The sequence below is a fragment of the Camelus bactrianus genome, chromosome 33 (assembly GCF_048773025.1).
Source record: "Camelus bactrianus isolate YW-2024 breed Bactrian camel chromosome 33, ASM4877302v1, whole genome shotgun sequence".
Taxonomy (NCBI): domain Eukaryota; kingdom Metazoa; phylum Chordata; class Mammalia; order Artiodactyla; family Camelidae; genus Camelus; species Camelus bactrianus.
The window spans coordinates 20,472,497-20,500,238 of NC_133571.1; the positions used below are offsets into that span (position 1 = coordinate 20,472,497).

General features: G+C 43.9%; 1 long non-coding RNA gene across 1 annotated transcript; it reads right to left on the reverse strand.

Annotated features, from left to right (window-relative positions):
- Positions 1-5,257: 5,257 nt before the first annotated feature.
- LOC123617648 (uncharacterized) lies at positions 5,258-24,994 on the reverse strand. Its single transcript, XR_006725810.2, has 3 exons — positions 24,899-24,994; positions 8,594-8,726; positions 5,258-6,902 (listed from the first exon to the last, which is right to left on the reverse strand). It is a non-coding gene; the product is annotated as an uncharacterized LOC123617648 (long non-coding RNA).
- Between the last annotated feature and the right edge of the window lie 2,748 nt (positions 24,995-27,742).

A 27,742-nucleotide genomic window follows, 5' to 3' on the forward strand; every position in this document is an offset into this window, starting at 1 on the left:
TTCTATTTTGAATATTAAATAAATTGTTCACTGAGAACCAAGAGACCACAGTGCGAGGCTTGAGACATCAGCGGAGAGCGCAGTTAATTACTCTCCCCACGTCAGGAGCACTGAACTTCGCTGCACCGTGGCCAAGCACGCCAGCAAAACTCTGGTCAAACAATTACAGCACAACTGTTACACATTTATTAATTTGAAAATGATTAATTGTTTGTTGCTCTCCGAGCACAATAATTCATTGTTCTGAAGTGGATTTCCCGCAGCTCGTTGTGGTAATTAGTGCGGGTAATGTGCTTCATACCCACAGATGTGAGGCTGAATTTTCAAAACACCCTGATTTGGAGATGGAAAATGTGGGCTGCTTGTTCCATGTCCTTGAGCAACTCAGTTAACCTCTGCTCAGTTTCCCTGTCTGTAAACTGTCGCAGCTTTACTGCTAGAGCGTTCTAAAGGCTAAAATAATTTGTGTGAAAATTCTGGGCAAGTGCTGTGAAATCTACCGTTTGTAGGACCTGAGACTGGGGCAGTATTTTCCCATGTAATATAAATCCTTATGAGAGTAAATTCTTCCTTCATTTAATGCTTGGTTACCTCTTAGAACAGAAATAACTAAGAACCTGGTTAATGTAATTTCTACTAGAAATTCCATGTTGCAAACATTAAACAAGTCTTTTAGCCTAAGAAAAAATTTACCGTGCACTCAAAAATAGGTCATGGTTTCTGTGCATGTTTTTTGTGCCTTGGTTGCTAGATCGGAGGTCTCTTGAAGATTGTCATTACGCCTTTTGGGCTTGCACTGATATTAAAACAGCATTTATTGATGACTTTGCGCTGAGACTAACTCTATCTGTTGTCTTCAGTATCTTGAGAGTGGAATGACATTCTTGAGGCAGTATTAATTTTGTAATCATTGTTATCTTTCATTTGGAAAACAAAAACAAAAATTAGCATAACTCCTGTGGGGAGAGGTGTGTTGTGCAAAAATAAATAAAGAAAACCCTTTTACTGTCATGGGAACTTGCTAAGCTAGAGGGAAAAAAAAAAAGGTTTTATTCTGAACTTTCCTTTATTAGTACTCAGTACTATACAAGATTAAAACAATGGGATTTGGTAATGAAACAGATAAAAGGTCAAATGACTGAAAATTCAGTAGAAGTTGGACAGGATGGCGAATATGCAGTGTTTGCTGTGGAAACACATAAAGGAACAGACAAATCTTTCACTTTCTCGTTTATTTTTTCCCTGCTTCACTTGATAACTTGAATGCATGAAACACGAGGATTTAACGGGCTTTGCAGGGCAAAGGGCAGCTTCCAGCTTGGTGGTTAAGGGATGATTACCAGATCTAGATAGAATTTTTTTTCTATTTGCTTAATAACTGTGTGCTTTATATAAATTGCTTAAACCCTCTAAGCCTCAGTTTCCTTGTTTATGAAATGAGACTAAGAATCCTTAATAGGGTAATTACAAGGATTATATGAGGAAATATAATCAAAGTAGTTGCCACTGCGTCTAATCCGAGCAAGCATATAATAATCATTAGCTTTATTGTAACAGAGATGCTATGTATTGACTCTTGGCTACTGTATCAGTTGTGTGAAAATGTTTCCATTTTATTGAAGTTTTTCCAATATCCCTCACAGGCTGTGGAAACACTAACTGAGTGAGTTCTTCGTCAGTCATTTTAAACACAAGAGCTCAGGTGCATGGCTTCTGGAAGCGGCATCACCTGGTCCTCAGTTACCAGCCCATCCGGGGACAGTCGCAGCTCACACACAGCACACCACACGCTCGACTTCTCCCCAAGCCCAACCCCACAGTTGGAAAGAGGGTACCGACTTCTCCACTCATGCCACGTTGCACTTTACTCATCAGCCAGCAAAACAAAAGCCACATTTCCGGTTCCGTTTTGTTCACTAAAGTCGGATCCATAAATAATCAGGGGATCCTCAGACTCAGCTTGAAGGAGTTTATCCCAGTCTTCAAACACGAGAAAGGTCACTGCAGTTAAATGAGGAACGACGTGAGCAGCGCTGTGACGTCCAAACCAGCTTCCGGGAACTACAGACCCTCTCATCTCGGCTTCTGTCTTGGGTAGAGAGGGAGGTGCTTTACGTCCGCGTGTGCCCCCAGCCTCAGCCATCTATTTATGCTGCAGAGAGACATTAAATAAGGCATCCTTAAAGAAACACGATCCTTAGAAGCATGAGACAAGACAAGCAAATACACAAAATCGTTCAATAAACGCTAAGCAATCCCTCTGGCACAGCATATGCCTTGCTGATACTGGCTAAGGATGGAAATTCGCCAAATTCAGTAAAATGGGGTTGGACTGGAGAGCGCAGAGGTCTCCAAGTGCACTTTTAATATTTCATGTATGTAACTTACTATTCCTATTACAGCTACTACAAATACAAATGCTACTCAATAATAATTCTGAAATAAATATGGTAAAGTGTAGCCAGTGATGCTGGTTATTGTCCCCACTTCTCAGGGTGTTCGTGGATTCATGATTTTTTTTTTTAATGACAAAAAGGGTTAACGTAAAAAAAATGGCTTGTGTGACATAGTAGAAATTGGAGGCACACATTTGAATTCTGATTCTGCAGCCCAATAGGTAATTGCTCTTGTCAATCCTTCATGTCTATCTATAAAAATCTGTATCTATTAAAAACAAAACCTATAAAATTGGCTACTTCGTTACCTGCCTCAAAAAATATTTTACAGCTATAAAAAGTTAGTGCGAGAATCTAGCACAATGCCCAACATAGTAAATTCTCATTAAATATTAATTTTATCTGAAAAATAGTATTGCTAATAGGTATTGTTATCTTTGTGGTGACTTGTACACACGGCCAGACGAACTGCGTTGACAGTGGATTTCTAACGCACCTGGTGACAATGAGCTGCGTGTGGAAATGACCCAGCAGTGACACACACTGACCAAGAAAAGTGGAGAGAGAGACTAGAGTTGATTTGTGGCCACAGCGGTGGAGTTTCAGAGTGTTAAATGGATACTAGTACCTGCTTTAGTCGTGCTTGGTAAAGGCTAGATGAGATTTCTCAGATGCAAACAAATTGACAGACCTACACGGAGGGTGGACAATTCCTGTTAAAACCAGAATAAATTATTAAACTATAAGAGAAATGAAGGTTAAAATGTATTTTAAAGTCAAAATTTAAATGACTGTTGAAGGAGGTGATTTATGTGAAAATACTTTAAAAATTATGAAATGCCGCTGTGGTGTCAGACGTGCTTGTGGCTCTTCCCGCCGTGGTCTCCACCATCACTGACGCTGTCTCCTGTGGTGCCACCCCTGGCTGGCTGCAGCCCCCCACCCTGGGGGGCGCTCTGCTCCATCATGTTTGGGGGCCACGGCTCCTCGTTGTAGAGAAGGTCCCGCCCATCGCCCCCTCTGGAGACAGTCGAGGGGACATCATCTACTGAATCCAGCTACACATCTCACCATGAGAGAGATGGCAGCGGGCTGGCTCTTTTCCACTTCCACCCAATATGGAATAGGAAGAGATGGTTATAAATACAGCAAGAGAGATGTAAGTTCAGAATTTAAAAAAAAAAAGAAGAAGAATTTCCTGCTGTTTATGCATGGAAACAGGTTACTGAGGGAAATAGAGCTATGTGTTTCCTAAGGGATGGTCAGAAACAGCTTCCTGCCCGTCTTCAGATGTTCAGAAGGATAGCTCTTAGGGGTAGGGCTTGCTGAAGGGGGGCGATTTCAGGGGTCTGTTCAAATCCCAAGGTGGTACTGTTATGAATTGTCATCTGTTTATCAAGTCAAGATGGGTTTCTGGTCGAGACACTTAGATGTGCCTCAGTTCCGTGTCTCCTCAAGTCGCCTTACACGGTTAATGCCATTTTGAAAATATCTTCAGTTCTGGAAATTGTCGAATACACTGGGAATGAAAACATTGAAAAAAATTCAACTATTTCAGGTAATAAAGAAATCAATATTGGATTTCTCTGTTTTGAATTGCCGTTTCACTTTTTTCTTTCTCTCACCCTGACCGTTCTTGGCGCAGGCTGGGGCACATTCATTTGCTTTATTCACCCAAAATATAGGATTTGATGTTTCCTTCCACATACAACTTCCTACTCGCATCTCCTACCCTCCTGAAGGCTGTGAAGCCGTTCTCTGTTTCCTTATCCTTTCAACCCAACCTGGAGAGTTGTTTCCCCTTTTGTTAAGAGGTATAAAAATGTCAGTGCCACTGAAAATACAATATCTCTATTCTCATTGTCTGTGAGGCAGGATGTGGGGAGGGTGTGAAGCGCCAGTCATGTCAGATCTCGCTTCCTGCTTCATAATCAATCCAATATGGGTGCACAAGTCCCTTGCCATGCCCCAGCCTTTCCAAGGAGATCTTGCTTCTAATCTGACCTGGGCTGCACTCAGTTCAGCTACCCAGGGACGGCGTGAACAGTACCTGGCGATACCCCTCCCCGTCACCCACCTCCTGGCCCCTCTTCCGTCTTGAAGGTTGTGAAAATGAAGGAAATCTGTTACGACGGATTCCCGTGGCTTGAGAGCTGCTTGCTGAATGATTTCATAGTCTAGCTATTAGCTGTGAAGAAATGTGATGCCATCCTTACGTATCTGGTTTTAGTTGGGAGGGAAAGGCTCAGATGACAGCCTCCAGAGAGGCAGAGGGGAATGGAGAGGAAAAGTGTGCATTCTGGGGACTCAGTCTGATGATTTAAGAGGGCGATTAGGTGGCATATTTACAGAGCTGATCTCGGGGTTTAATGCTCCCACTGCTTTTACTCGCAGTATGTGTGCCAGGTGGGAAGGGACCCTGGGGAGTCGCCGTGTTCGTCCCGGTGGAGGGAGCTGGTGGGGAGAGAATGAACAGCTTTTCCACTAGTTAGTTTGCCCCGGCCGAGGGTCTAATGCTGGCTCTGACAACCGAGAAGCCGGGGCTCTTGGGTTTAGGTCCCATTCCCACAGCAGTGGGTGGTCTTGAGGCAAAAAACTGTCACAATTAAGAGGTTGGGCTCTGGGATCAGGCTGAGGAACGCTCTGTGACTTTGTGAAAACGAACCTCATGTCCTCAGTTTCCTGAACCGTAAAAGGAAGCTAATCATTGTATCTAAACGAGAAAATGTATGAACTGTGCTAAGCATGGTGTTTAACACAGGAAAACTGCTCAAAATGAGAAACATAAAGACCATAAGAAACAAAATAGAGACGTGTCTGAAAGAATTCCTTGATTCCATGCACATTTATTGAATATCTATTATGAATGAATACGTGCCCGTGGTATTTTGAAAGAGAGCAGGGCGTCCCGCCCTGGGTACGAATGTTCTCATCCGTCAGACAGAATGCAATTGAAATCTCCAGCTATTGAAATCCTGAGAGCTTAGGAACTCAGGAAAGGGAGTAATTACTGTAAACTGGAGTAAGGAATCTCGTGAAATATTTAAAATAGTCAGAGAAAATTAGACGTGTTGTGGTATTTCATGAAAATTATTAGAAACAATGGTTACTGAGGAAAAGAAAAGGTGAGCCAGAAACTGCGGACTCCGTTCCGGTGGCTTTGTCCTCCTCTTCTGCGTGGGCCTGGGACTTCATCTTCCCTCTCTTCGTTCGAGTTTCCGCATCTGTAAAATCAACGTTAAGCGATAGCTCGTGGATTTTGTGAGCGTCAGGCAAGACAACACACATAGAAGTGCCTGGATTTGGTCTTGCGCTGGGGAGCATTTCAAGGGGTAAATAGGAAGAGAATAGAAAGTGCGGGGTCGCGCCTGCCACGTGGTTCTCACACTTTCCCTCTTCTCCGCACAGGGCTAGAGCCTCCCTCGTTTGACTCCCTTGCTTCCCGTGCTGTTTGAGTGGAAAAGAGCAGATTCATCTGGTTGAAAAGCTGTCTTAAGTCTGCCATGGTGACTCGCCGGACACCATGTTAGTCGTTTCTCCCGAGTCATCGAGCTGCCTCCTGGACGCTCTGGAACCAGAGCTGCCGTCAGCGACGGTCCAAGGGCTGGGGCCCAGGACGCGCCGCACGGAAGGTCCCGCCTCCGCCCTTGACTCTGCAAGTTTCACCAGGTTACCCTGGTTAACGCGACCTCCACCTCTTTCCTCCCTGTGCTGCCAAGGAGATGGGGAAGCCACGGCTTCAATTATGTTTTCAAAAACAGTCTGTGATCCAGATGCTAGCCGTGTGGCTGACTAAACGACACATAAATAAACAAAATTTCCATGCCTTTGTACCCTGAGTGGGGATGAGTCCAGCAGCATAGCATGGAAAATATACTCACTTGAGTTAAGCCAGCAACACGAGAACGCGACCAGCGGCTTATTGACCCTTTATTATGCACCAGGCCCTGTACTAAACTCTTCTTATTCGTTACTAAAATTTAGCCCTTAGAACACACTTCTGACCCAAACGCGCGAGGTGATGAGAAGCAAGTAATTTGCTCAAGGTCAGCAGAGAATTTTTATTCACTCAGCTTTTTCTGGCCCAAAGGCCATGTTCATAACCACCCCGCTGTCCGTGGAGAGAAATCTCATTGACTCACTCGAGGAGCTTGAAAACGGTTACAAGTTGGCGATGCATTTTAGGAAAGCCTGGCACTTTGATGTAAGAAACAAAGTAACTATCTCTCCTACTCTGGAGAATAATTAGCAGAGTCTGCTAGCTGGGAGGGAGGCGTACAGCTCCAGCAGCGATACGGTGCTTTTAGATCCGACTGGGGACTCTCTTATGCAAAAATTAAGCCATTTGGAATTGATCCAATTCAATTTATACTGCATCTTCTCAAACTTTCTTGCATTTCCTTTCTTACATCTGCAGCAGAGAGGAAAGGCCACTTTGCCATAGCAACAAAGCCTAAAAGGTTTGGGCCAGCTTTTGGGAATTCTCTCTCCGTGAATCCTGGGCACCTGTCAGGAGAGGAGACAGAAAAAGCTGTGTGTGTTTCTACACTCCCCCACCAACCCCCATTCAAAGCAGAATTTCCCATCCAAAAAAGTTCACAATGGCCTGGAAACAAGTCAGGCAGCTCTTTTACAGATGGAGATTGTATTCAGATGCAAATAAAAGTCTTCTAGAAATCCAGTGGTGTTCCTAGCTCTGACAGCTGCAGCTTCACCTGGGTTTTCAAATAACTCCCTTGGCTCAGCTTCTGATTCTATTAAAACGTAGACACTTGTCTGTTCCTTTCCTGAGTTTTGTTCTCAGAGCTTCAGTTTCTATTAATAGAGACTTTGGGGACAAATACCAAGAGAGGAAGAAACCTCTCAAATCTTAGGCTATCTTGCTGGCCACACATCTGATCAAAAGTGTCAGTCTGGGGAGTAAAGCAGAACAGGGCATGAATAGATGTGTGATTTGTAAAAGCAACGTGGCACATGGCGGCCTGTGTGACTTGTTCTGTATTTGCACGCCCTTGTGCTAAGGCATGCCTGTTACGCTTAAAGCTTGTGACACCCCAGCTAGAGGCCACCTTCTGTAAGGACAAGGGCCGAGCTCCCCTCAGCCCCAAACACCCGAACTATGTTTTTGGTATTGAAACTTCAAAGGTGCTTCTGTTTACACTTTACTGCACCGTCAGGAGCAACATAATATTCAATTTCTCCGCTTTTAGTGACATTAAGATTGATGAGTAGTGTCTTTTTTTTTTTCCTACCATGGACTCATGGCATACACACACACACACAAATCTTAAGGGGATGACTGTGTGTCACTGAGGTCTGTGCTTCCCACAGACCCACGGGGAAGTTAGCAGAACCTTACTGCTTTAATCCTAGACTTACGAAGATGAGGATGGATGTCCCCAAAGAGGAAAGGGATGTACGCTTGTGCTGCTAGAGGAAGGGAGGACTTGTCAGAGCTGATGCCCTGCTCACCACGGAGGGGCAGGCTGGGGGTGAAAGGCGGCAGACGCCTGGACTTCCCTCGCACGCTGCCTGGAGGTGCCAGGGCCTTAGCTCTGGATGATTCTCCAGGGCTTGTGGACGTGGGGCACTAAGCACTATGTCCTTGAGAGCATGGAGAGGACCCAGCGAGCCTGATTACCATCAGCATCTCTGTGTGCCCAGTGACCTGGAAGAGCCCCCACCTGCTTGCCTGTGGCACTGTGTGGCGGGAGGGCGATGGCTGGTATAAGTCCTGGGCCTCCTTGCGCATCAGCACCTGGCACCTTTGCACCGCCGTGGGAGGAACACGGGGCACCAAAGTGATTCGTACTGGACATTATAAGGGCTTCAGTAAGTGAGGCCTTGGAACCAGCTTTGACTTGACTTGGGGAGGAGGGCACGGTTATCAGAGCAATCACTTCACAGTGCTTACTATGTGCCAGGAGTTGCTCTGAGAACTTACCGTTTTTATATATATTTTATTGACCTATAATCAGTTACAATGACAATGTTGTGTCAGTTGCTGGTGTACAGCACAGTGCTTCAGTCACACAGGAACATACACATACTCGTTTTCATACTCTTTTTCACCATAAGTTACTACAAGATGTTGAATATAGTTCCCTGTGCTGTACAGTATAAACTTGTTTATCTATTTATGAAATAGTATCTGCAAATCACCAAGAACTTACATTTATAACAGAATTAATTCTTACGTTTTACACATGAGGAAACCGAGGCAAGGAGAGGTTAAGTAACCATCCGAGAGAGCACACATCGCAAGTGCAGGGCCAGGGTGTGGAGCCCAAGCAGGGCAGCTTCAGATGCAACATTCATGTCCACTAGGAGCTTAAGAAAAAGAAAGGATTTATGAATGTTGGGTGATACCCTCCCTCCTCCTCCACCACGAACCTTTTTTTTCAGGGAATATACTGATGCCTCTCTTGATTTGCCCTCAGGTACTATTGTGAATAATGCTTAATTTGATACCCACGCGCTGCATTGAATGTGGGTCATTGCTGCGTCACTCAGAGTCGGAGGGAGCAACTTGCAGATACAGAGGAATGACGACTTTCCTGTCTCTCCTCCCCTGCCGCCACATCCGTGTTCTTACTCCCGAGTCCCTCGTCTGCCCTGTCCTCATCTAGACAGCAGAGAACAGCAGGGAGGTGGGACCAAACACTCTGCACTGTTCTAGCCTAGTAAATTCTGACAACCACGCGTGTCTTGCAAATAGGATTCTACCTGGCGGGATCAGAGCCTGTCAGGTCCTCAGTCCTGTTTCTTCCTTCATGCAGTACCTGTATATTTCCTCACCCTACTTTCCCTCACCTTCTTTCTCCCAAAATTTCCTGAATAGAAGCCAGTTCAGCCCCCACACAGCTCAGCCATTTCAAACACCCTCCTGCTCTCTCACAAACAGCTTTCCTCTCAAGCCAACAGCCCAGCCCAGGAGGTTTGTGGTGCTACTGGGCTGCCCCTGGACCCTGTCCAAGTGCCCAGAATCCTGGGTCCAAGCGCCATCTAATGGGATCTACGGCCACGATCTTCTCACACCTGAGCCCTCTTAGAACAGGAGGGGCGTTTCTTTCTCCCTTCTTCCCACCCCGTGATTTCCACCCCATTCCTAGACTCAGTTCACGGTGTTTAACTAAAAGAAGAGTTGACGAAGATGGACAGTGTTTTCCCCAGAGATGCCTCCGCTCCCCTCCTGTGGCGTCTCTCTCCCCCTCCTGCACCCCTGCACCCCTCCTCCCCCTCTGCCTCAGTTTGTTTTATCACCTCCATTGGCTTTCCTTTCTTTCCACTCCGGCACCTTCCCCTTAGACTGACAACACTGGGACAAGCATCTGGTAAATCCTTCAGGTTCTTCTTGGTTTTAATTGGTATCTCTTAAATAAAAATATAATTTTTAAGAACCCGTTCAAGTCAGTTTTTGAAGTTGTGGTAAGAAGAACAGATTTGAGGGGGGTCTGAGGTGAGTCAAGAGATCAGCTATAATCCAAGGAAGAGATGGTGTTGGCTTGAGGAGGTGGGGGCTGGGTACTCCAGATACGGTTAGACAGTAAGAGTTGAGCGTGATCCATATTGTCTCCAAATAAAAGCAATCCAGTCAGAGCTCGTGTCAGTCCTTCTCAGTAGCAATGAGCAATGACACTGGCATTTTCACGCAGTCACCCCCTGTGGGGGCAGGGAAAGGACCAACACAGCACATTTGAATACTGAGGGAAGAGTTTTGTCCCAGTGGCAAAATAAATTTACGATTGTAAGAACATGGTCAAGGGAGAAATACTTTTTCAGTACTATAGGATTATAACGTGCTGTCTCTGGGGAAAAAAAAAAAATAAAGCTTGGTTTTCTTTGAGTACTTATTTCACAATTGAGTAATAAAGGGAACCAGCTAGACTGAACTCTTGCTGGTAGTCAGGCTGACCTTGAACTATAACTCACAGGACAAAAGATCCGAGGAAGACCCTCTCCAATGCCAAATCTCAGAACAGAAGGAAACACGCTACCATGAGCGACAGCCAAAATAATAAACAGCATAAAATAGCTTAAATAATTAAAGTGGGAATTTAAAACATGAATAAGAAATGATAGAAAGGTTTAAGAATAACCTTACAGGAAATTATAATAATGAAAAATTTTATTTCATTGAAATTTTATAGAATCAGTGGATATTTTAAACAGCAGATTAGGCAATACTCTGGAGTCAGTGAACTGAAAAATGAATCCAGAGGAATTATCAGAATTTTATACAGACAGCAAGATACGAAGTGGGAAGATAAGGTAAGAAGATGGATGGAGGAATGAGAAGCAGGAACAAACAGCTGACTCTTTTCCTGACAGCTCTGTTTGTCCTTTAAATTTTAGCTTAGACCCCACTTTGCTTATAAGCCTGCCGCAGCCCCCAGAAGAGGCCAGACGTCTCACGGATGCACACCACAGACATCTCTTCATGCTCCTCGTGACTACGTCACTACACTGCATTTTAATTCTGTTCTCTTATTCATGTCTTTCTTTTTCTTCAGATAGGAACTCCTTGAAGGCAGAATTGCATCTTTAATCTCTGTATCCTCTATATATGTCATGAAAGACATTTCAGAAAAAAAATTTAAAGAAATAATTACATGAATATATATAATTTTCTAAAAGGGATATTTAAATGTTAAAGGAGATACATGATTTGATCAAGACTTTGGCATAAATTCATGGCAGAACCAGAAATAAAAATGGCCTAACTATTGATCAATTCCCATTTTTTTTTTTTTTGGTAAGAAATAAATTCTTTATTTCTTAATGAGACTACATGTCACACGGTTTATTCATTTAGTCAACAAAACAATACTAAGTGTTTGATGTGTCAGGAACATAACAGTGTCTGGGAATACTTGTGGACAAGAATGCATCCTACTTTCAAACTGGTTTCCATATTTCACAAATAGCTGTTCAGATTTCAGAAATGTGTTTTAGTTACTGAATGTGTGTTATCAAATAAAAATAGTGAAGTCGATTTGTTTCAGGGTTTTTGTAAAACAAAAATAAACTTGAAAAAAATGTTTCTCTTTGACTTTTCTCTCAAGGAAATTCACTGAGTGTCTCTTAAAGATTTCCTCTGGAGATGGAAGTATTACAAAAGATCACAGGGGCGGGGGTCCATTTGAAAACTCTCCTATTTAAAATGAAGTAAATGGGAATCAGTATGAAAAGGGTTTCCTCATTTACCCAAAAATAAAGCTCAGTGCAATGCCATTTCCAACAAGTTATTATAAGAGTGGACTGCCTTTGGCTTCTAGCTTCTTCTCATTCTACGTTGTTTCCTTATTCCTTAATATTTAAGCCAGAACTGATTCTGTGCAAATTTCAGCAGAGGAAGGTGTTCCTATCTTTCATTTGGAAAGTATGAGTTTTAATAGAGTATGGTTTGAGCACCAAAAGGGGTAAAGATTTTTGCCTCACAATATAAGCATTACCTGTTCACTGGTACAACTTGTAGCCTTGGAACATCTTTAGCTTTTCTGAGGGTATTTACACTTTTTTTTTTTTTATCACTATTGCATTCAAAGGAAGGGAGACAGGAGTTTAGGTTTATGTTTGTTTCAGTTGTTTTTTTTTTTTATTATTATTCTTTTCTTTTAATTAGTGAGTCGAGTGTTTGGTTTAGCAACAGAAAAAGGTTTATAGTTTTTTGGTGTCCTGGAATATTAAGGCATGTTTTTCAGGGCACAGTTTAACCTCTGAGCTATTTGGCTTCAGCCATTTGCTTATTAATGGTTAGCCCTGGAGTTTGGTTTTTCAGTAGCTTCAGGAAACATGCTCTTTTACTCTTGATAAATTTACCTTCATATCCAGACCTAAGGATGACTTATTAAAACAGTTCGCCAACTTTTCAAACCAACTTTGTTTTGGTATTTTTCCAAGGAGTATAGGAGAAAAGAAAGATGTTTCTCTGCACCTATAAATAACTCTTTCGCTAGATTGGAAATATTTGTCCTGGGGAGAGTCAAGACCCAGCTGATTTCACTTCATTTTCCTGTTCAAGGATGAAGTCAGAGGTTAATATCTTGGGCAATTTCTACCTGAAAAGTACTAAGGGGAATGAAATTGCTCTCCCTGGAGCCGGAGGATCTGGGTCTAATATAACTTAAAGATCTGAATGCTCACTTTGGAGTTATCAAGAGTCTTTTGAGAAGAAAGTGTATCATTTTAATTGCATGTTACACAATGCTCTTGGAGTTTATATTCCAAAGAAGACAGTAGCTCATTAAAAATATATTATAATGTAATTTGAGGTGGTGATACATGCTGACCATGAACAAAGAATGTACAAAGTTAATAAAAGCCAGGTAACAGGGAAAAAGGGTAGCAGAGCATCAGGAGTGGAGGGGAGGCTGTATGAAAATAATGTCAAGGGAAGATTCTAGAGGGAATCCTGAGAGAGAACCCGCTGCAGAGAAGAAGGCAGCCATGCAAGGATTTGGGTTGAATACATCAGACAGAAGAACACCAATGTAAAGGCTGCAAAAGGAGCATAGATTTGGCATATCTAAGAAAAAAATCCAGAAGGCTAGTGTTGCTGGAACATAATGAAGAAGCGAAATACTAAGAGACACAGGTGAGGGACAGGTCATAGAGTGTCTTCTCATCCGTCATTAAGAATTTGCATTTAAGGTATAAGAGGGAGACACTGGGGGATTTTATGAAGGAAAGAAACATATACGATGCTCACTTTTAAGAAATAAGTGTGCTTGCTGTGTGTAGGAAGAGCTGTGGGGAGTCGCTAGCGGGGTCGGGTGGACCAGGTAGGGCCAGACGGCACAGACATCTGGGCGGGAAGCAAGTCGGAGCAGCGCGACCCGGGCTGAGGACACGGCTGCGGGGCGCTAAGCTGTAGCAGACGTAATGAGACAGCCTGCAGCACTTGCTGATGGATTCGATTCAGAGAATAAGAGGACGTTTGCGGCCTGAGTGATTGGAAGAAGGAGGGCAATGTTTCCTGATTTGGAAGCAATAGAGCAAAAAGCAAGTGTAGGAGGAAAAACTAAAATGAAAGACTTGTTTTTGTTAGATTAGTCTGATATACCTATTTGACAGCCAAGTGGAGATGTCAAGGAACCAGTTCAATTTCCAAGCTCGAATTCGTGATGGTGTGCAGGGCTAGCAGTGTCACTCCGGGAGCCATCACCATAGAGACGGTGTGAAAAGTCAGCTTGCCGAGGGAAAGAGAAAATGCATGTAAGGAACAGCAGACTCGGGACTGACCTGGGAGCAGTCCCGCTCTTCCCAGTCAGGAAGAGAAGGGGAGGCAGCAAAGAAAAGCTGGACAGAACGGAGAGCGAGCCGGAGGAGAAGCCAGGGAAGTGGGGTGTTTCTGAGTCAAATGAAGATAGTTCTTTAAGGAGCAGCGGTCCCATGTCAAATGCTGCATAAAAACTGAGTAAAATGAAGATAATTGATCGCTGGATCTGGTGAGATGAGTGTCTTTAGTGACCTTGACAAAGGCAGTCTCAACACAGTTGTGGGAAGAAGTCCTGGTTAGAATGGGATAGTGGGCGGATGTATTTTAAGGATGTGGTGGCAACAAATCCGGATGAAGATTTCTGATGTGAAGTCAGGAGAGGAATGAAGTAGGACAGAGGCAGTGGGGTTTAGCAGGGGTCAGGGAGGATTCTGGCTTTTGAGACGGAAGCAATTCTAGCCTAGGGTATCGAAGGAAAGAACAATTCAAAGAGGAGAAAGGTTGGCTGTTAATTTGGGGAGAAAAAATCCCTTCAGAAAGCAAGGGTGGGTTGTGTCCTGTGCATGCGTTGGGAGAGTGACAGAGGGAAGGACTGATTCCAGGAGCAAAGCCGAGGCGTCAAAGCCAGGAGAAGCCCCTTCACAGGAAGGGCGGGAGAGGTGCAGCCCAAGCCACAGGCTCCTGTCTTTGCAGCAAACTGAAAAGCTAAGCCAACCGCAGAAGCCAGAGCAAAATGGAAAAGTGCGTTAGGAGAAGGCAGTGCAGGGGAGGAGAGGCGAGTTTCCCCTCTACCCGCCCGGGTTCTCCAACTGGTGCCTTGTTAGAGAAAAGTCATGAGAAAACAAGCAGAAGTTTACTAACACAGCCGTCCTGCGTGCTCAGAGGCGTGCTCAGGGATGAGCAACTCAGAGGGATGGTTAGAACTCGGGGCTTATATAGCATTTAAAAAAAATATATAACGATTTTGTAGAAAAGTAAGAGACAAAAGAAGTCAGGCTTTTAGATGACACGCTGTGGAAGGGCAAATGTGTAGGGGAATGGATGGAAGACAAGGCCGCCTTGTAAGGGTTGCTGTGCAGATCTCTGGGTTGCCAAGGGACTCTGGTTGCCTCCAGCGATTCACTTCTGTCCTTCCTGGTAGAGCGGGGAGTGGGGACACCTTTACAAATTGATGCGCTCCATTCAGACCAACAGGGGGAAGGGAGAAACCTTCTCTCATCTCTGCTTCTTCCCAGTCGCCTTCAAAACAATCCCTGCGCCACAATGGCACGATTTTGCGAGGCGGCTCGCTATGACCCGCTTTAGCAGAAATACTGCATTTAGGGAATCTGGCTGCTTCCTGGCTCTGCTGATAGATGGTTTCCAGAGTGCACTGCTTAGGCCAGGCCCACCTTGGGGCAAACTCATACCCCTGAGCCTTACACCTCCCACTGCAAGGCTTCAGTGCAAACTGGCGGAGGGAGAGGGCAGACATGACTATAAGTATTGCTCAGATTTACAATAACCGATAGGTCATATGGATTACTGATTGGTGTAAGAAAGATTGTGCCTATTATCTTTTTAATTGGCTAATGGGTATGAGCCAGATATTACATCCAGCATCTGAGGGTGTGGGAAATAGCCTAGAAGTGTCCAGTTATCAGGGATAAGCCAGCTGGCGATCAGAACCTCGTACGTCATTCTAAGGAGGATGACCACAATGAGGATGACTAAAAACTGGCAGTATGTGTAAGATAATTTGACAAAATAATGAGTGCTGTTAAATAGTTTTAAATTTTAACCTTTTAATTCTTTGCATTTTAAAAATTGAGACATATAAGATAATGCAGAAATGTGAATGAAACATGTATATACTTTCTAACAAATGATCATAAGTGAATACCCTTGTAACGCCAAAAAAGGCAAGAAACAACGGGAACAAAGTAACGCCATCCCCTTGTCCTGTAATCCATTCTACTGCGTCTCCCCTGGAAATAACCACCACTCTGGCTTTAGCTACAATCATTGGGAGGCTTTTCCTTATAGTTAATCATCTGTAGAAGCATCCCCAATGCTTTACACCCACCCACCCACTCACACACCCCCCACAACACACACACTCACACAAACGCATCCCCTACCACACACCCCCCACAACACACACACACTGACACAAATGCATCCCCTACCACACACACTCCCCCACCACACACACACTCTCCAAGGTTCTTCTGTGTCCTTCCGCTTTCTTCTTTTGTCCGTTTCCCCCGTGTGTCCGGCCACCTACATTTAGGTATTAAAATAGGGATTCACAGCACTCCCCCCTAATGATTACGTTTCAGAAGACTGCGAGGGCAGGAGTGAGCCCAAGACGGTGCCAACCAGGCACTTGTTCGGATGTGAACCTAACCTCTGCCACATTATTCAACCTCACACTTGAAGAAATTCATCAAAGTACTGTTTTTATATGGACATACTTCCCAAGGAACCTTAGACCTTAAGCAATTCGTTGTCCCAGACCAGCCCTGGAGAAATTGCGGACTTGGTAAAATTAATCTCTCTGTGCCAGTCACATCCCCAGTCCCTCCTTTGGACAGGTGGTGCCCGGAGTGTTGTCTGGCTCTCCAGCAGGTGCCCACTCTTCCTTGAAAGTTTTCGAACTTAACTTTCCGAATCCCATTTCCTTCAAGACTGACTTCCACTGTTTCTCATTCCTGAACTGCCTGATAATCAGAGATAATAACCACATGGTTAAAATCTACTTAAAGTTTTACTGTATTTCAAGAATTTTGCTGGGTGTTTTAGATCTTTGAACACATTCTCTTGGTGCTAATCATACACAATAGATATTATTATTGTCCTCATTTCACAATTGAGAAAAAAACTAAAGTCCAATAAACTCAGTAAGTGTCAGAAAGAATTTTGACCCTGATCTCGTCTACTATGTTATATTAGCTCATGAAAAGCAGTGGAGTATGTTATGATTTTTCTATGATTAGGAGCTAACACAAGCTCACGGGTTAGTAATGGGTTCTGCACAAATAGCACAAGGTAATAACTATAATTTATAGTAAATTTATATTAGAAACAAAAAAAGAGGATTATAAAAAAGGGAAGAGTTTAAAAGAGAGTTAATAAACTAAAAGATAGACCCACACAACTGACCACAAAGGAACCCAGAAAACCAGCAGGAAGAGAGGAGGGAAACAGACACAGAGAATAAAACAAGGAAGTTTGATGTATATAAACCATGTCCCAGAGTGAGAACACAGAGTGCAGGAAAGGCATTTCTTGAAGAAATAATAGTTGGGAATTTTCCAGATATGCATGAAGAAATTAAAAAAAAAAAAGGAGTTGTCCACTCCTTGGCACATTTTAATGAATTGGCAGAACAACAATGACAAATGGAAAATCTACATGCCTAAAGGAGACAGAGAGAGAAAGACGTGGGCGTAGGGGGAGAGACACAGAGAGGGAGAGAGAGAGAAGCAAATTTACAATTAAATGACAGTGCAGGACAGTAGCCCCTTATCCTCGGGGGTGCACTTCAGGACCCCCCAGTGGACACCTGAAACTACAGATAATACTGGTAACCATATATAGACTACGTTTTTCTTATACACATATACCTGTGTTAACATTTACTTTATAAATTAGGCACAGTAAGATATTAACAACAACAACAATAATGAAACAGAACAGTTATAAGAATGCAGTGTAATAAAAGTAATGTAAACGTGGTCTTCCTCTCTCCCTGAAAATATCTGACTGCAGCGCGCTCACCCTCTCCTTCTTATGATGATGAGAACGGATAAAATGCCCGCATGATGCAGTGATGTGAGGGTGAATGACACAGCATCAGGCTGATACTGACCTTCCGACAACACGTCAGAAGAAGGATGATTTGCCTCGTGATTTGGATCATGGCGCCGTGCCAATGTTGATGATGTTGACGGGCTGAAGGCTGGATGTCAGGAGCAGACGGTGCCAAAGGTTGGGGATCCCAGGATTGGCGGGACATTCCATCATGCTGCTCAGAATGGCGTGCAGCCTAAAGCTTATGAATTGCATATTTCTGGAATTTTCCGTTTAAGATTTTTGGACTGAAGTGGACCACAAGTAACTGAAACCGCAGATGAGAAGGGACCACTGCAGACGTTTCAAGAATGAAGTCAGAAGAGAGGGGACTAATCCCTTAAAAAAAAGAACTGAGAGAAAATAATTTTCCGAAGTAATATTTCATTCCCAGGAAAACTATGTTTTAAGAATGAGAGTGACAGAGACATTTTCAAAAAAACAAACCCTGAGTGAGTGTAAGACACACAGATGCTCATGAAATACATTTCTGAAGAATTTATTCAGGGAAAAGAAAATCATCTTATAGACACATTGATGTAAAAGGGGAAAAGAATAAGAAGTGAACCTGGGACACGTGAAGGTAAAACAAAAAAAAAATCAAGGCTTTAAATAAATAAAAATAATTAGTGAGATAAAAAAGGACAGAAATACAGCATTGTTTATGTTTAGTATGTAGACATCCTTGTCCTCACATATGCAAAGTTTGTGCGATTTGGTAATACAGTGAGCTAGGTTCTTGAACTGAGCCTCCCACTGAAAACAACTGAAATTCTTTGATAAATTTAAAAATTAAAAAAGTTCCTAAGGAATCAACATGCTGGTGCAAAGTTTAGGAACGCTCAGACCACGATCTGAGTTATCCCTGGAAACACAGAAAGAGAATAGTGCATTGCAGCAGATTTCACCCAGAGAGGTGAAAACAGATGAATTTTAGTTCAGTTTTTACAGACTCTAGTGGCCAGAAAACAGATCAAATCTCAGACCTAGCCAAAGGTGGGAGTCTAACAACAGATCACACGTCTCCAAGTGCCAAAAGGTCTTAGTGAGGTGTGAGGAAGAAATGACCTCCCCCTCACCACCCGGCGCCAAGGCTAAGGCAAAAAAAAAAAAAAAAAAAAAAGGCAATCTCAGAACTCTGCAATGAGTGGAAGGAAGAAAAATATTCCTCTAAGAATTTTGAGTTCAGAATAGAGGTGGTACCTGGACCTACAGCCTTGGGGCCATCCTCACACAGGGGAGGGGCAGGAATACCGTAACTGATCATCTCACCAAAGGAAAGAAGAAGGTCGGGGTAGAAATGACCCAAGAATGAGATCTCGGGCAGCACCAGCATTTCAAAGGAGCCAGAGAAAATGGTCCAGCAAAGGAGATTGGGGAAGAGCACTCTGAGAAATGAGAAAGATCTAGGAAAGAGAAAAATTGAGGAGTCTGAATAAGGACAAGCATTTTAAGAAGCTCAAATGTGGAAGAAGAATCGCCCTTGGGATTTGCCAGCAGCCAAAGAGAATATTATGTTTGGAAAACACCCCATGGGTAATTATCTTCCGTCTCTTCACTATGGAGATGAAGTCATCTCCATAGTGAAGTCCTGGAAGAATTAAGTTTGTGCTGTGGGTGAGGGTGTGGCAGGTTGCCACGATCTGAAAGATTGTGAAATCTATTGACAATCTATTGACAAGATTGAAATCTATTGACTCTTCTGCCTCTCTGAGCATCTATTTATTCAACTATTAAAAAAAAAAATCCAGCAGTTTGGTAGGAGGTTAAATAAGACAGTTCTAGCATGCACCTAGCAAAAAGCTGTCATGTTATGCCCTTAAGAGTTTGTTTTTCAATTCCTCAAGCCCCGTCAGGGCAGGGACCACTTTTGCTTTATTCCCTATGGCAGCCCCAGCAGTCCGCAAACTGCCTGATACGTACAGGTATTTGATAACTATTTCTCGATCACATGAAAGAAATGTTGATATTGTAGCTGATTAACCAGAGATGCTTCCCTTAGTCCAGCTACTTTTTTGAGGTGATATTTTGGTATTAGAGCCCGCATTTGGTACTAGATACAGACAGAGCAGCATCTGCTCCACAAGCCTAACAGTGGTTGCCGCAAAGCGGAACCCCATCTTCTCATCTCTTAAGGCCATCCAAGTGGCCCATAAAAGTGTAGTTTCACATATTAGCAGCCCCTCCGTCCAGACCACACTGTCACTCTTTCTACATCTGTTTGCAATCACTCATGCCACTATCCTTTGCAAGCAAGCAGAGGCGAGCTGCACAAAAAGGCGGCGAGGTGGTACGTGGTGCAAATTCCTCAACTCCTTGTGCTTCTCATTCAAGCTAAGCACAACTCAGCCCCTTAAACAATGCAATTTCCTGATGCTGCAGCAGAACTTGTGGAGGCGGTTTTGAACTGCCTAGTGATGGCTGTCCCCCCGCCCCACCCCCTTGGAAACAAAACAAGTGTTTCAGTTCCAGATGGCTTGCGTGTTTGAGAATTTCATTTGTTTTCATTTTTCTTCTAGTTTTTACGGTGAGTGAAAAACCAATGGGAGTTATCCAGCTGGACACGGCTAGTCGCAGGTCTTGACCTCACTGACCTGTTATGAGCCCCATTCTCTGCATAAAAGAAAGCTGAGTGTCTGAACAGGATGAATCCCGGCTCAGAAAGCCAGACTTCCAGAGTTCGAAGGAGCATCCAAGATCATCTGGTGTAGCCTCCTTTCCACGCAGAGTGAAAACTGGAAACGAGGGAGATGAGTGCTTGCCCATGGTCTTTTGAGGCTGAACGAGATTTAGCATCTCTTTGATCTAATGCTTCTTCCTTTCATTTCAAATGGTCTGGGTTTTAAGAGAAATACAATCCCCATGCTTCTGATTGAGTTACAGTCACTGAATCCAAAAATCATTCTGCTGGAGCCTGTCAATGCTCAAGCCACCCTCTGAGCAGGCACTGGAGACTTTTGGAAATGTAAAGCGGTGGTATTTTCGCCCTGGCAAAGTAAAATCCCTTTGAACTGGGGCTTTTGTAGTGTGTGTGTGCGTGTGTGTGTGTGTGTGTGAGAGAGAGAGAGAATTAGCTAAATCAAAAGGAACAGAAAGAAGAAGCTAAGACTTAGCACATAAATATTGTCTTCTTCTAAGTTGAAGCTATGTTTTCTTGCTCTCATTGGCCCCCGATGAAGACTGGCATGAGACGCTGTGCCCTCCGGCTCAGTGTGAGGAAGGGAAAGCACTAATAGCTGGAAGGTCCACTCCCAACACACCTGATCAGGTACAGATGATGGGCCATTTGATTTCTGGAATCTGCTGGCTTTGCCACGACCCCCTGTGGAACCCTGTCCCTTACAACCTGAGCGCACACCCTCACTTCTTCCCCCCAAGTTCACTTCTCCATCATAACAAACAAACCCTGAGTGGCCTCCAGAGATGAGCAGTTTCCTCTGTCTGTCCTTCTGGAACCTAGAAGCAATCAACCTAGCTGAGCTGTATTTGTTCTATTAAAAATAGACATGGTGGGCAGCCCTTCACAAGAGTACACAGAGTCTGAAGCCGAGGCTGACTCTGTGAATTTCATTAGATACAGTGAAAGCCTTTTAGAGGGTCTGGTCACCAGGGAAGGTGGGTGCACGAAGGGCCCTGTGTCAGGAGATAAAGTGAATCAGGCACCAAGGGGCATCATGGTCACACCGTCACCATGCCGGCCGTCAGCTTCTCACTACTGAGTTGCCTGACCCAGGGCTGCCCAGTATGGACCTTTGTTTACTATCACCAAGCTACTGAGCAATGCCGGGGCTGAGAAACCCATTCACCAAGCTGTATGTGGCCTTGAGATAAAGCGATCGGATTTCTCCTTTTCCATCCACATGCTCCATAAACAGTGCCATATTTGGGCTTCATTTCCTCTTTAATATCCACCTGATTTCATGTAGACACACATCAAGGTGTGGGGAGGGGAGGGGAAAAGTGGGTGACGCAGTGGGTGCCCACATCTGCTGCAGGGGTACCTCCTGGAGGTGGTTCTGTAGGAGGGGAAATCTGGTGCTCAGACATAGATGGAAGAGTGAAGACTGCATCCCAGTGAGAGAGCCCACAGGTGAGTGTCTACATCACCATTGCTTTGTCTCCAAGGGGTTGAGATCATCAGTGGAGAAGTCAGTTCTAATATGGCTTTAGCATCCAGTTTCAAATGAGGGCACAAAAGATGCCAATAAGAGGGTTCCACGGTTCCGCATGGGCAGCTGGGCAGGGTACTTCTAGACTGCCATTTGATCCCAAGCAGTTTTCTCCATCTGGGCACTACTGGCATTTTGTGCCAAATAATTCTATATAGTGGGGGACTGCCCTGTGCATGGTAGGGGGTTTAGAAGCATCCTGGTCCTCTATTCAATAGATGCCAGTAGCATAATCCCTCAGTGCTGTGACAATCAAAAAATCTCCAGATTTTGCCAAAGGGACCCTGGGGAGTAAAATCGCCTGGTGGAGAACCACTGGCCTAGGGAGTTCACATGTATTTTACAGGGCCCACAAATGACCTGCAATCTGTACCAAAAACTGCAGACTGAACCCCTAGACCCAAACCAGATCTGGCCCCTTCTCATCATTCTTGTCGTGTTGGAAGGCCGCCCGGGGCCCAGGCACGTTCATGCTGGAGCACCCATTCTGCTTTCCCTTCGGAGAAGGAAGCAGAAAGGGACGGGGAGAAATGATCAAGAGAGGAAGCGAAGTATTTAAAAGTAAGCAGAGTCTGAGGGTGGGGAGGAAACACCTCTCTCAGACTTTCTCTCTCTGTAAATAAAGCCCCTGGGCTTTCTCAGGGCAGCCTCCCTCGGAGTCTGGTTTTCATTTGCGCGCCCCTCAGCCAAGAGCCTGGCTTCTTCTCCGAGATAATTTGACTTGATTACCTTCTGAAAAGACAGGCAGAGCCGAGGAGCCCTGCGCTCATTTCACTTGTCACTTCCAGCTTTGCCTTAACTTGGGCTGAGCTGCGCCGCCCCCTTCCAGGAGCACCGAGAGCCGGGCTCCAGCTTCCCGGGGGAGGGCCTGCTGGGAGGGGATGGCGGTCCTCTCTGCCCAGTCAGGCCCGCAGGGCCTGGAAGGCGGACTGCTGACACTTTTTGACCAAAAAGAAAAAAAGAAAAGGAAGAAAAGGGAACCATAGTTTATCAAAAGGCTGAAGCAGCACATTCCCCACCAGGAAGGATTTGGACTTTTCCCTTCGGTACCACCCCCAACTTGAATATAAAACAAAACGCAGGGATAGTGAAAAGTCAAATTGTTGATTTTGGGAGCGTAACACCCCGGCTTGCACTCTTTTTTCCTCTTTCCAGCATCCGGCTCATCACTAAGCATGTAGAATTTTTTGATAAATACTTGCTAACATGGGTCTATGGGTAGATCCCATTCTACTGAGACCGCGTTGTGAGTGGTATTACATTTCCCCAAGATGTGATTATATAAATCTTGAGATTACTGATATTTTCTTACATTGTACTAAAATATTACAGGATCAGATATTTGAAAAACACAAAATGCTCCATGGTCATTTCTCTGTATAATTTTGTTTATTTCACTTCTAGGCTCATCGCAAGATTCTACATCCTTGTGCAGCTTTCTGAGAATTCTGATTGTCCGTTAATCCTCCTTTTCCTAACTGCTAATGAATTTGGTTTCTAAACTAGAGATGGAAATATGGCCACGTGTATTTTTTTGATCAGTAGACTGGTTTATGTTTTTACTTTTATTTTTATTTTATATGAATGTCTTTGTCAACACCTGTCCTTGCCAGTTCTCCTCACGGCCATGTATCTCGGGAGCCTTTTGTCTAATGCTTCATATCCTTACATTTCCTGTCTGGCTCCTGTTTGAAAAATCTTCGTTTGGTGCCAAAGAAATAATACTTCAGATACGTAAATCCACACTGAATGAGCATTTCTGTTGTTAAAAATAGTCAACAATCAGCCATTTCACACAGCTCATCTTGCAATATAGGACTCCTGCCCTCTCTGAGATTAAAAAGGGAGTCTATCAACTCTTTGCTTCTAACTAGGAAGTGGCTCAGTTCAGGATCCATAATAGGTGATTAATAGTTCTCGCTTGATTAAGGCTTCAACGTCTTTTAGTGTCAAAAAAGTTTGGGTTGGTTGAGATTTCAAATGTGGGCAGCTGTGTGAGGAGGTGGAGAAAAAGAGAAGCCCAAAGTGTGGGATTTGGGATCAGACGTGCTTTGGTTTTAGAACGAGATCAGACCCTGTGTGTCCTTGGATAAGTGATTTAGTCCCCTTGGGCTTTGGTTTCTTCATCTGTAAAGTTCAAACGATGACAACAACGTGGCTCTCGTAGAGTTTGTGGGAGGAGTGCTGTGTACAAGGAGCTGAATGCAAAGCCTGGCACTTACTAAGCACTTGTGAGATGCCAGCTGCCATTAACGTCATCATAAACATTACAATTAACAGTTAATTATGAAGTAAGAAGACAAACACAAACATATGATAGAAGCAAAAACTCTGTCTCCTTAAAAACCCAAAAGAGACTTACAAAGGGTAAGACTCGAGTACTTTCTTATTCCACGAGGCTGTGTGTATGTGATGTGTGAGTGTGTGTTTGTGGTCTTTGCATCTTCCTGTGAGTGTGTGCGCACTGCGTGTTGAGAGCATATGGACGGGGGTGGTTTCTTGCATTCAGTTTTATTTTTACATGTTACCCCAACTTGACAACGGAAAAGAACACGTGAGGTTAAGTGTCACAGGGAGAAGAAACTCATGGTCGAGAAAGAACCAGTCTTTGTCACATCCTGTTGGCTCAAGATCGTGAAAATGAAGTATAGGAATGTTGCTTTCTTTCTTTTTTTTTTTTTTCCTTCTGGCAAATGGAAAGGCCAAAGCTCAGAACTGTTGGAAGTGACAACCCAATTAATCAGGCTCCGTTCTTCAAACTAGGCGTTGAAGCTGCCCGTGATTGTGGCATTTTTAAATGACCCCTTTGTCGTCAGTAGCACCAAAGTGGAATTCCTGTGGGATCGCCTGCTTCTTGGCACCTGGTATCTGACCAGCAAAAATGTGGGCAAAAAGTTCTTTTCAAAAAGAGGTCAAGCTGTGTATTTGTTTCTTCTGAAAGAAAACGTAAAAGACGTAATTGTCCAGAAACACAGCTGGTTTATCAAACCACACTATATGCCCCAGGCACGCATCTCTCCACAAATAAGAGAGTCCAGGTAGACTTGTGAATGTCGGCTCCGTCCCTTACAGCGGCAGCAGAAGAGAGAAGTTACGATATGCACAGACTCTTACAGCGGGGAGCAGTGAGAAATCTTAGAATCCTATTCCAATCCCATTCCCTTCCACTCCCCAGGTTTTTTTTTTACCAGATAGTAAAATGGAGAACAGAGAGGTAAAATTATATGCCTAAGATAACACAGGCAGAAACAGTGAGAACGAGAACCACGATCTCTTACCTTCCAGCTCAAGGTCCCTGCGTCTTAGTGACGCCTCCCGCAACCAAGACCTGTGAATTCTCTTCCTCCATTTATATCAACTCAGAGCTACATCCTGCTTAGTACTTCCGGACATTTTATCTAAATTATATTCCTGACTAAATTACTGTGAAATTGGTACAATTGGTTGGACAAGGATCACTGGCACTTTATGCATGAGGAAGCAGAGACTCAGAGACGTTCGGGGCTTGGTCTAAAGTTACAAAAACCTGAGCTCCTTACCCAGGTAACCTCATTCCAAATCGATTTTGTTCTAGGATGGCTGAAATCATTTCAAAAGATACATGGCAGGAAACAGAGCTGTTACATAATTTTTCTGAAGTTATACAGCCATCTCAGATTAAATAGCTTTTCCCTGGAAACTGAGTGACTGATAATCAAGGCTTTTTATTGCCACAGAAAGAAAATGTCTACATTGATAACCTGTAACTTGAACACCAAGGAAGGCAAAACATTCCTGGCTTGCCAACGACTTGCTCAGTGAATACTTTTTACTTTTTGTCACTTAGTATGTACTTGAGAACCTTGCTGGGCACTTTATTTAAAATTTATTGCATTTGAACTCAGAGAGTTAAACAGCACCAATCCTTTTTTTTTTTTTTTTTCTTTTTCCAGATGAGGAATTGAAGCTTTGAGAGAACAATAAACTTCCCAAATCATATTACCAAGGGGCCAGTGGAGACCATGACACAAGTGACTTGGGACCTTGGAGCTGTTCACAGCTGCGTACACAGGGCTAGACGCCAGCCCTGGCCTGGGTGCGAGGCAAATGGGTTCGAGAGAAGCAGAATTAAAACCCAGATTTGCCTTTCTCTCAAGTCCTTACCCTTTCTTCTGCTGCCCATTCCTCCACATTATAGATGCCTCCTGACCTAAAGCGGCTTCTCTGAATCGGAAACACAGCATAGGGCCCACCTTCCAACCCTCTGAGGATCTCTACAGATCATATATATTCATAGAGTAGTTACGACCCTCTCGAAGACACATCGCCTTATTACTGCTACAGTCTCGGCTTCATTTATTTAACCTGTGTCTAAACTGCATAATTTGCCTTATTTCCCACATGAGTATTACAGTGCTAAAGTCGAAGTTAAAAGCAACAAGACCCTCTGAAGTGCAGAGCATTAGATCATCACAGCCCAATTTAGAAACTAATTTCCTTAAGACACCGTTTCTTTAAAACCGAGAAAAGCACCTCCTTTGTGAATGCTTTCAACTGTGAAGGGCAGCTTCTAATCCCAGCGAGGCGACCCGGGAGGGCCTGCACACCCCAGAGGCTCGGGTTCGCCTCTTTCCTTTGTTTACTCTGCGCAGTGGGCCCAGGCAGGGCTACATCGGGCCAGCGTCTGCTTGGTTCTAGTTCTGTGGATCTCTTTGATTCACGCCTGGTTCACTGCCTTCTTTCTCTAACGCTCTCCAGGGCAGTGGTCCCCGGTCTCCTTTCTAGTTGATCCTCTTAGTAAGTCCTGAGCACCTGATAGAGCACCCCGGGTGCCCTGGTCCACGCTGGACAAAGTCATCGTGGTCACTCCACCCCAGCTGTGTCATGACTGTCCTTGGCCGGATGTTGGACCCCTCCCTCCTACATCTCTGGAAACATGAGGAGAGCATCATTCCAAACGGGGGTAGGGGAGAATTTCCTGAAATGTGGACTTTGGATACTTGCTCCCTCTGTGGTCACCTTCCTGGTCAGTATTTGAGAAGCACGACGTACTCTGCTTCCTGGCTCAGAGATCAGCATTGCATAACAGCACGTTAGATGCTACGAGAAATTCTGCAGTAGAGAAATGTGTTTGGTTTTTTTCAGCCCGGCCAATTCTTAACTTCTTTGACCATGGAACTATGTTTTCCAGTGAACACTAATTAACACCCTCAGCTCTGGTTGTTCGTGGAACATACTTTCCAAAAAAGGCCAGATGAGAGAACTCCTTGTTTTACCTAAGAGCGCTCCTTGTCCCCAGATTTCAAGTGCACGGACTAACCTGAAGATAACTTCAAAGACGATCAGGCTTGAAATGCAGCCCTTTGTTCCGAACCTCAATCAAAGTTCTTACATCCTCACGTGCTCATTGTTGGTGCTGTCCCCAGTGCTAGCACTGAAATGCCATTCAGGTCTTGGCTCAAATATTTAAATCCACAGAGAGAACTTGCCTGATACCCCTGGCTTAAGTCTCATTATTAAGAAAAAAATTGCCGGAAGGATGTAATAACATCCACTCAGATGGGAAGAGTTACGACATTTTAAGACTGACTGGGATTTATAGTGTCTTCTTTATTTCTTTCTGTGTTTTCAGAATCTCCTATTAACATTTTTAAAATAGAACAAAAATGTTCTTAACTAAAAAGAGGAAAAGAAGGTTCCAGAAAACCCTCACTGATCTCTTTGAAGTACTCATTTTTAACTTCTCCAGTGTCTCCATATATCTTGCTTGTCCCCTTTCAAAGCCAATCCATAAACTTTATGAGTTTCATTGCTTTTCAACATTTTATTTGCTTCTCATTCCATATAGAAAAATCTGCAGATGTTTTAACTTTACACACTTACTCATGCCATCTGGTGTTCTAAAACTTCACCCAAATGGTGTCTCCTGACCCGTGGGATTATTGTTCCATAACTAAACCAGCACTGCCCTCAACATGTCTTGCCTCAACTAAAAGCAAGGTCTGGTTTCCACCTATGCCTCATGTCTCATTCACTGTAGTAAATGCCTGCTCTCATCTGCTGAAAACATAGCTGTACACATTTGACTTCAGGTGTATTTTTTAAAAATTCAATTGATTACAACATATATATTTAAGTGGAAT